We start from the raw sequence: 10,271 nt of genomic DNA, 5'->3' as shown, positions 1-10,271 counted from the left end.
CGCAATAGATTCGTAGATCGGCAGTCTAAAAAACAGTTAAAAAGACAGACAAAAAAATTGGTCTTTTCATTGAAGGCTGATCTGTTATATTTTGATTAAAAATCTGTATAAGTTATTGCTGCCTCTATTAGCTGATCTCAAATAACCTTCATTTAGAGTGACACACACCCATTTGACCTTATCTCTTTGAATTAAAGTAAATAAAAGTCAATTTCAAATTGAGGAAGTCATTTTTGAGAGTGAGGTAAGTCAAGTATGACCAAAAATTTAATCACGCGCATGAACAAAAAAAAACTCGCTCCACTAAGAGCGAAAAATGACGTCACACATGCAATTTAGTTGAAATTGCATGAACGAATGAACAAAAAGTGACTGTGACGTCATATGGTCGTAACAAAAATCATGACGACGAATTAAAAAATATAGCAGCACAAGTCCTGACGTACAATTCAAAGAATTTTCATTGACTAAACAGAAAACTAGACCTAGAACGGACCATGAATGGATTGGGAAAACCATTTTAAAAAAAATCAGATCAAAAAATAAAAAAAAACTGAAAATTAATGTCAGAAATAGCCGCATGTGAACAAAAACCCACTAGCGAGAAAGCGAAATTTTGTTCAAACACCGTTTTCTCACTCCACTTTAAATTTGGAGCGAAAAAATTTCACGCCGCAAAACCACTCGCTTTTTCGCTCAATTTCCTGTTTCGGCGTGACCAAAATCACTACTCCAATTTGACTTCAAAAATCATGAAAATGTGTGAACAGATCTTTAAAAAAAGACAGCGCCCCAATACAATTCAAATTCTTTGAACAGATACCCCAATGTAAAGTTGACAAACTTCATCTAAGTTTCACAGTAAAAAAAAACGTCACAAAATCATAACTCATTCAAGCTTAGTCTTTGGGTATCTCTATCTCTCTAATGTTTGAGGCCAATTCAAACAAGTTGAATAAAAAATTTAGGATCTATTCTGTTTTGCCCCCCCCCCCCAGCCTAGTGAGCATAAATCTCTTATGACCCCCAGGCGCAAGTGCTATTTTCTTACATAGTAACGTGCTATATAACAACATATAATTTGTAAATGGGGCTCATAAAAAACACAAAATTTACTTCTTAAAACTAGGGGACATTAACCTACATTTGACGTTCAGTATGCTACACTGCAGCTAATTGAGATGTGCTTTTAGAGCACGCGAAGGAAAGAGCAATAAAGGTCACACAAAACAGCCAAGACAAAAAGGGTCCAGAAAAACTTTTGCATACACAATGTGATAAAATTTATATAAAATGATAGGAATTCGACAGGTTGGAACAAAGGTGCTAATGATCACTACTGATCCTCGCTGTTCCGATCCCCTCAATGAAATCTGATTGGTTCAGAACTTTTAAGGTGTGACAAAAACTAAAATTCGAATTCCGCGTGGCCCACGGGGTTTCATGTTAATCTATCACAACCGACAGTAATATTAGTTACCTAAAAAAGTATTATCTGGTTTGGCTCGGTCTGATTCCTGAGCATTTCATAGTTAATATGTATATCCAATTTTATCAGAAAAAAAATACATTTTCCCAATTCTGATTAGGCAGTAACAAAATGTCTATGGTTTGATAGGTCTGCTAATAGCGTCACCTGTTTCACATATTAGGCTTATGTAACCAACAGCTCTATTCATAAACCGACTGATGTCGAAAGAATTGCTCTCGAGCGACAGGCGAGGCAATTTAATTCAGGGGCTGTAGCCTAGATTAATTTTTCTTTATGGTCCAAAAATAGTTGACCACGCCGGGATTCGAACCATGGACCACCAGATCCTCACCAGAAGCGCTGCACACTCGGCTATCAGTCCCTTCTTTTTCCTATACTGCAATCGATTTTATAGTAGCAACAAGCTTCACTTTAGAGTGAGAATAATAGAGATCACTCAAAAATGAAGACCGTAAGCGTGAAAAAATAACTTGAGAAATCGAAGAATGTTCTAGAAAAGCGCAAAAAAGGGTCAAGCAAAAAATTTGCATAAAAACACTTACAATAATTGCTACGAATTTCTTTCGAGGATATTTAATTATAAATTGCAGTACGTTGTAAAGCATGAACGTAACCAACTACCAACAGTCGAATTGGTCTCAAATCACAAGCGGGAATCAATTGTGACCAACTAAAGCCGCCCGCCAGTAGCATCAATCTGCTTCAAATAAAGGTATTAGATCTCATTTAGACCACCACTAAAAATGAAAGAAAGATAGAGATTAACTGACGTGCTGGGCTGTTTGAAATAGAAAACCTAAGTAGTCTCACTATCTGTCCCCCTATTTGCTGATTTCAATTGGAATAACAACTTCTCTTCGAAGTTCAGCCACGAAATCGAGGGTTTCATATTTTCCTTCAATAAACTCCTGGGATCTACTGTTTTGGACCTCCACTCCAGCTAAGTGGAATTCCTTCTGCATCAAAACTCCAGCTTTCACGATCTGTTACTTATATGGCAATATTAAAAATAACGATTAAGTTGAAAAACAGTATCTATCATCAATCATCATGAGTTTTACGTTTGAGTATCTGACATTTTTGAAGGAACAGATTATATTAAAAAAAAGACAGTCGACCTAGTTGAACAATCCGTGATGACGATTTTTCAAACTTCTCACATTTTTGAGCGACTTGCAGCCCCTCAGGACAAAGAAACAGCAGCGCAGAAGTGCTGTCTCCACCCTAGTTGGCGTTAGAGTTACTTTATGACTGAGTTAGTTGATTGCTCGATGTCAGAAAGAAGCATAAATGTTCCATCTGGTGTGTGCGAAAAAAAGGATAGCTTGCTCCGACTATAAAAAACTAAGCAGAAATACACAATTTGGCGCAAGAATTGTTATGGTTAACTTTGCGATTGGTTTGGTAGTATTAAGGCCTTAAGTTTCCTTTCAATGGCCGAGCCCACGAACTACCATAACAAATGAAAAAAAATACCACTAGCCGGAAAACTTTTACTACGATGCTTCAAGAAAAAGGTAGCTCACGCAGAAGGCCTGAAATTAAGTACGAAGAAATCGAACAATCTCGCAAAATTTTCCAAAATAAAAACAGAGCCCGTAAACAACTGAATGACCCGAAGAGTCGTGCGATAAAATCTTTAAACGAATGTTACCTATCCCAGAAATTAAGTACGTAGAAGTGAAACAATCTCGCAAAATTTTCCAAAATAAAAACAGAACCCGTGAACAACTCAATGACCCAAAGAGTCGTGCGATAAAATCTTTAAACAAATTTTACCTATCCCAGAAATTGTAAAGAAATAATTGCCTAATACAACTGGAGAAAAAGTTTGAAATTTCAAATACTTTTCCCTTACGGTAAGTGGGTAGCTGGAGGGCGTTGGATTTGGTAAGGATTGGGCATAGGGTGGGCGTAGGTAGCGCCGGGCATGTAGGAGGCAATAGGTAGGGAAGGCAGGTAGGTGGGTGTTGGGTAAGGTAGGTGCTGGTGTGATGTATGGTACGTAGGTTCGGGGGGGGGTTTAGAAGTTACGTGGGGAGAGGGTTGCTAGTTGGGTGGTATGTAGCTTGGGGGGATTGCATGATTCATTTTAAGACTGTTGTCGCAGCAAACTTCTCAAAATTATTATTTGGCTTTGAAGACTACCAGCAGTTCCCAATTGCTATATATTCGAATTAACGCTACTGTTAAAGTCCGATATTCCAAAACATGTCAGCAAAAACAAGAAGTCAATGTTGGAAAAAAGTTCAATTTCAATGCGATGGGAAAGCGATGGAGGGAGAGGGTAGGTGGGGGCTGTTATGGTATCAAAAATTTGACTTCTCGCCCTCGAACAGAACCAGCAGTTCCCAATTATTACGTTTATTTAAGTTTCTGTTAAAATCCATTGTTCGAGAAGCAGTCGACCTTCTGAAACAAGTCACTGTTCGAAAACAAAAGAGAAAACAAGTCGACGTTTTGATACAAAAGTCACTGTTCGAAAAAGATAGCCTCTAGAAAACTGCAGCAAACTCGAAGACTCGTGCAATATAATCACAAACCTGACCTTAATTTTATTATCAAAGAAAAATGAAAAAAAAACTGAATAGACTATCAAACTAGACTTCTTTAATGCAGACATTTTTACTTCATTTAGTTTATGGATCTGTCACTTGCGGGCATCAGTGGGGATGGGGTGTTGCTGGAGGCATGGCGTGGGGGTGTAAGTTGGTTTTAGGTTTAGTACGTAGATTTTTTTGGGGGGATGGTCGGGGAGGCGGTTGAGTGAGGTTTCCTTTTGAAATGATAAAATTCCATCTGAGCCCATGCTCTATCCTCATGTGCCTTAAAGAACTTAAAAAAGATAAGTACCAATTGATGAAAAACTTATTAAACAGTTTGTCATTACATTGAGAAGTAGTTATTTGGGAATCTTGTTTCTCTGTATACTGTGTGTGTCTGGATCTCGTTTCTCCCCACGAGTCAAGTAATTACTCAACTTAGGTTTGAATCGTTACATTCATGTTAACTAGGTTGTTTAAAATTACTATTGTTGTCGATTGTAATTATTATCTTTTCAGTCACTTTAAAAATGCGTTTAATCCCTTGAGTTCATTCACTGATCTCAGTATTTTTTTTTCATTTGGAACAAAGATAGGACTGGGGAGGAAACAGACAAACTCTTTTCTGTTCTTAAAAGCTCTCAGGGCATGCCTCGTTTCATGAACTTCTTAAATGATCTCCAGTTTTGGCGCCCACTCCAGCTAAATAGATTCCTTCTGAATCAAAACTCCCGCTTTCACGGGCTGTTACTTATTTGGAAACGTTAAAACCAACGAAAATGAATGATTAATTTGAGAAAGTCTCTATCATCAATCATCATGAGTTTTACGTTTGAGCATCAGACATATTCGAAGGAACAGATTATACTAGAAAAGACAGTCGACCTAGTTGAGCAATCTCTGACGATTTTTCAAAATTCTCACATTTTGAGCGACTCGCAGCCCCTCAGGAAAAAAGAAACATCTGCGCAGAAGGGCTAGCTCCGTCCTAGCCAACATCTCTGCGCCGGCCAGTTTTGTTCCACTTCTCGCAGATTCTAAAAGGAACGCAGCAAATAATTTTTGCAGCGGGTGATCCTGCACTCCAGCTGGCGTTAGAGTTAGTTTATGGCTGAGTTAGTTGATTTCTCGATGTCAAAAAGCATAAATTTTCCATCTGGTGTCATGTGCGAAAAAAGGATAGCTTGCTCCGACTGTGTATACTAAGCAGAAATACACATTTTGGCGCAAGAATTGTTATGGTTAACTTTGCGATTGGTTTGGTAGTATTAAGGCCTTAAGTTTCCTTTCAATGGCCGAGCCCACGAACTACCATAACAAACGAAAAAAAAAATACCACTAGCCGGAAAACTTTTACTACGATGCTTCAAGAACAAGGTAGCTCACGCAGAAGGCCTGAAATTAAGTACGTAGAAGTCAAACAATCTCGCACAATTTTCTAAAATAAAAACAGAACCCGTAAACAACTGTATGACCCGAAGAGTCGTGCGATAAAATCTTTAAACAAATGTTACCTATCTCAGAAATTTTAAAGAAATAATTGCCTAATACAACTGGAAAAAAGTTTGAAATTTCACATACTTTTCTTTTACGGTATGTGGGTAGCTGGAGGGTGGTGGATTTGGTAAGGATTGGGGCATAGGGTGGGCGTAGGTAGGAGACGGAATAGGTAGCAGAGAGGGCAGGTAGGTGGGTGTTGGGTAATGTAGGTGGTGGGTTGAGGTATGGTACGTAGGTTCTGGGGGGGGGGGGGTAAGCAGCTACGTGAGGGGGGAGGGGGTTGTTACTTGGTATATAGCTTTGGTTGCATTATTACTTTTAATAGGACTGTTGTTGCAGCGAACTTCTCAAAAAGATCATTCGGACTCGAAGACTACCAGCATATTCCAATTACTATATATTAGAAATAAGGCTACTGTTTAGGTTCGATGTTCCGAAAAATGTCAGCAAAAACAAGAAGTCATTATTTAAAAAATTCAATTTCAACGCGATGGGAAAGCGATGGAGGAAGAGGGTGGGCTGGCGAGTGTAAAGCGATCAAAACTTTTATCAAAACACTATTAATTCTATCTTTTCTATTTTCAGATGCAGGTTCTGAGCAGATTCACTCTAATTTCTCTCAATTTCAAGACAACTCTTTGCAACTTTATTCTATTTTTCTATCTCTTCCAACTCTTTCACTCAACTTCTTCAACTATTTTAGTAAGTCAATCTAATAAACCAATCACAATCCATTTCTAAATATCACATTTTTAACCAATAGAAAAGTGTAATTTGCCTCTCAAAGAACACTCAGCCTCTTGTGTAAGATTTAGGTTAATATTATAAAGCACCTTGCAGCAACCTTTACTTGATGTAGCTACATGAATTATTTGTCATGTACTTATGTTTCCCTTAGGCTGATTTAAGATCAGTGGGAAAACGCTGGCAAAATAGGTCGAGGTCGTAGGCTGGTTGCATTACTTGGAGTTGCTCTCGTTGTGGAGTTGTAGGTCCAATAAGCTTTGACAATTATTTGTCCGTGATGACAATGTTTTTTGCTGTAAGTCAGTTTCCAATTTGTAGCATAGGTGTCTGCCTTTCATCTTCTGTTACCACAAGGATATGTTGTGAATGAACAACACAAACTTTCGCATTTTTGAATACCGTCAGCTATACTTTTGACAAAAGTAATTCATGAGAGCGTGCGATATCGTTGAGATTATAGCAGATTGTGCAAATTATGACAGAAAAATTGTGTCACTTTGCGTGAAAGGATTCTTTAAATTAGGTCGAACTCTCTGCAATTCCATTAAAATTGGTTGAACAATTTCAATTAATTTACTTAACGATGGTCTTCGTTGGTCAGGAATTTCTGACATCTGAATATGTATTTCCTCAAGGAACTGTTGTCTCGGTTGAGGAGTGGTCGCAAAGTGTGGTAAATTGTCAATTGCCGGAACTTTCGATGTTTGAAAGGATCAGTCAGTTTAAAATCCAGTTTCTGAAGCGATGTGTTATGGCATGAAAACATGTCTACTCGAATTTCTAGGAAGGTGGCTTCCATTTCAACTTAAAGTTCAGTAATACAGACTTGGCATCCTGGTAAAAGTGTTCTTTCTAATGGATTATGGTTCATTATTTGGCTCAAATAAGTTTAAAATTCGATGATGCTGATGTTATTAACTATTTCCCATTCCTCAAAGTTCTCGCTTTTTTAATGGCAGCTTTACAGTTTAGATTTCACACTTTTATACAGCAGTAAGGCGATGGTTTATCAATAGTGATGCGAGCCGTGTATCTTGAGCTGTTTCTAGAGAGAAACAGTTTAAGCACACGGAAAAGCTATTTGACCAGACACATCTATTGGCTTCATCTTGTGAAAGTAACGACATTTCTCGAGTAGAAAAACTGCTATAAAATCGGATTCAATGATAAACTGTGATGCATGACCGTCTGTCCCATCATTAGGCATGGTTATACGTATTTTGAAAAAATTTACAACAGTAGCTGCAGTGAAAAATGGACAACTCAGGACAACTCTTTGCAACTTTATTCTATTTTTCTATCTCTTCCAGCTCTTTCATGCAACTTCAACTATTTTAGTAAGTCAATCTAATAAACCAATCACATTCCATTTCCAAATATCAAATTTTCACCCAATAGAAAAGTGTAATTCATATCAAATTTGGATTAGGAATTTGTTAATGACACCAGCATTTGCCAAATATTGTGTTCAGTTAAATTTCTGTTATAATCCATTCGAAAACGAAGCCGACGTTCTCAAACAAGTCACTGTTCGAAAAAAAGAGAAAAAAAGTCGACGTGCTTATACAAACATCAGTGTTCGAAAAAGATAGCCACTAGAATACTGTAGCAAACTTGAAGACTCATGCAATATTATCACTAACCTCACCTTAACTTTTTTGTCAAATAGAAATAATGAAAAAAACTGAATACTATCAAAACTATAGATCTTTTTAACGAGTAGACAAAATTTTTAGTTTATTTAGTTTATGGCTCTGGCAGTTCATGGCATCAGTGGGGGTGCGGAGTTAGAGGCATGGTGTGGGGGTGTAGGTAGGTTTTAGGTTTGGTACGTAGATTTTTTTGGGGAGGGGGGAGGTCGTCGGGGGAGGCGTATTGATGTGGTGGAGGGGCGTTTGTGTGAGGGGTGGTAGGTAGGTAGCCAGGGGGTAAGGTAGGGGAGGGCAGCTAGAAGTTCTAAACTAAAAATGACCTTTAACCCCTGAAAATTACGAGCGGTTCCTAATTACTTTATATTAGAAACTAAGCTTCTGTTTAATTCCGAGGTACAGAAATAGAAGTCAGTGTCCGAAAACAAATAATTCAAAGTTCAATTCAAAAAAACAGACTTGTTCAGCAAAAAAAAATAAATAAATACCAATACTTCTCTTTCAGTAGAAAAACCTGCAGAATGCCAACACTCTTCTTCGAGTCGTAAAAACAAACCTGTGTAATACAAATACTCATCGAGTCATAAAAACCTGTCGAATAAACACTCCTCTTCGAGTTGTAAAAATAAACCTGTGTAATACAAATATTCCTCAACAAAAGGCCAATAATAAGCACAGCCATCGCTTTGCGGCTAATAATAAGAAGACAATAATTCCTTCGAACGAGTTCGCGAGCAATAATTTACGTCCCAATTTTTTTTACTAAAGATTCCACTTGCGAAGATACAAAATAAAACGACGTCAATTTAGAGTTTTATTAAGCGAGTATTAGAAAAATTTAGAAAGTTTTGTCAGTTACAGTTAGCTACTGAGAATTTTCTCATATCCTGTAGAAGCAAAATCAATAATTTAGCCCATTACTTGAAAAAATTCTCTTTCTTATTAATCGATACACTTGTCTCTAAGAAATCTTCGAATGTTCATTTTAACACCCAACATACATGTCATGAAACCTGTATACATTTAGATCTGTCCGATATCCACAGTCGTATCTAATGAATCTGGCTTTCGTATTCTTGTACACCTGGTAACCTAGAACTGGTATAGGCAACAGCATGAGCGCAATAGCTGCTGCCGATTTCCTCGTCATGCGACCAAACATTTCAGCATGTTTGGCTTGCATGTATATCCAGCGTTCGTGTGCAGGATCGTATAACATGGCTTCACCGTATATAGGATGTTCGAACAGTCCTTTTCTGAGCTGACGTCTGGCAAATTCATTTTTCAAGAAAGAAAACCTGGCTCTTTTTTCTGCTTGAATTTCATTGAAAGATCTCGGCGATGGCAAGCCAGGAGGACGTTTGACAGAAAAGTCTGGGAATAAAGTTTTGTATACACTCCGTAGTCCTGTTTCTTTGGGTTCAGCGACCAATTTTTCCCACTCTTTTGGCTCCAAGTAGCCCATTAAGTCTGAAATTCACAGCTGTTGAAAAAATGTCAATTAAAAGAAAACTCTTCTCCCAAGAAGGGTGGTTGGTTGACTCGGGGCATCTCAACTCCTAAATACATGTATAAATTCTGGCAGTAGTCAAATTTCAAATTTAGGAGTCAGAGTTCAATTTAGCCTAATTGTTGTGATAAACTTATTAAATAGTTTCAGAGAATGGACATGGAATTTGATGATCTTGAAGAATGCTTTGAAGTTGACTCTATTGCGGACGAAGTAGAAAAACTAGATGATGATGATGTGGGTTCGGCGATGAAAGATCTTATGCGAAAAATGATGCGACTGATAATAAAGCAGGACGGTGAATCGAGGAGGCTCAAAACGGTCAAGGACACATGAAAGATATGGCGAACATCAAAACAAATGATATACACAAACTGGATGAGCGAAATGTTGAACTAGAAAAGTACTCCAGAAAACTGTGCTTAATTTTCTACAATGTCGAATGCAAAGGCGACGCACTATCAAGCATTATGTTTCTCTTCAAACAGATTTTGAAACTAAATTTCAACCCCACCAGCGAGTCACCCATTAAACCAAAGCCCGAACGCCCGATCGTAAAGTTTATAGATCACCAGGACCGTGATTTAAAATGGCGAAGAAGAACCTGGCTCAAGGGCATAAGCAATTCTTAGGACTACCCGTACAGGTTGAAGAATGTCTAGCTCCGAGAGACAGGGAAGTAAGAACTGAAGCAAAACAAATGGCACTAACTTTTACAAGGAAACAAGATGTCTATGCCTAAACAGAACTTGCCCAATGCTGATGCTACTCACGTAAAATCAACTAAGGAGCTCCGTGATTTTGTTGCCCCTAGCGTTTCCAACAAGTCT

The 10,271-nt window shown here is 38.0% G+C and overlaps 1 protein-coding gene across 1 annotated transcript in view; it reads left to right on the top strand.

Moving 5' to 3' along the window:
- Window positions 1-9,548: 9,548 nt before the first annotated feature.
- The window catches only part of LOC142351866 (guanine nucleotide-binding protein subunit beta-1-like), a 63,051-nt gene continuing 62,328 nt past the window's right edge, over window positions 9,549-10,271 (top strand). The window contains exon 1 of the mRNA XM_075404105.1: window positions 9,549-9,585. The gene's annotated coding sequence lies outside the window, so the exon portion shown is untranslated. The remainder of the gene's footprint in view (window positions 9,586-10,271) is intronic.

The sequence above is a fragment of the Convolutriloba macropyga genome, chromosome 13 (genome assembly GCF_964194025.1).
Source record: "Convolutriloba macropyga chromosome 13, txConMacr16.3, whole genome shotgun sequence".
NCBI classification, from domain to species: domain Eukaryota; kingdom Metazoa; phylum Xenacoelomorpha; order Acoela; family Convolutidae; genus Convolutriloba; species Convolutriloba macropyga.
This window is presented reverse-complemented; position numbering and strand designations above follow the sequence as displayed.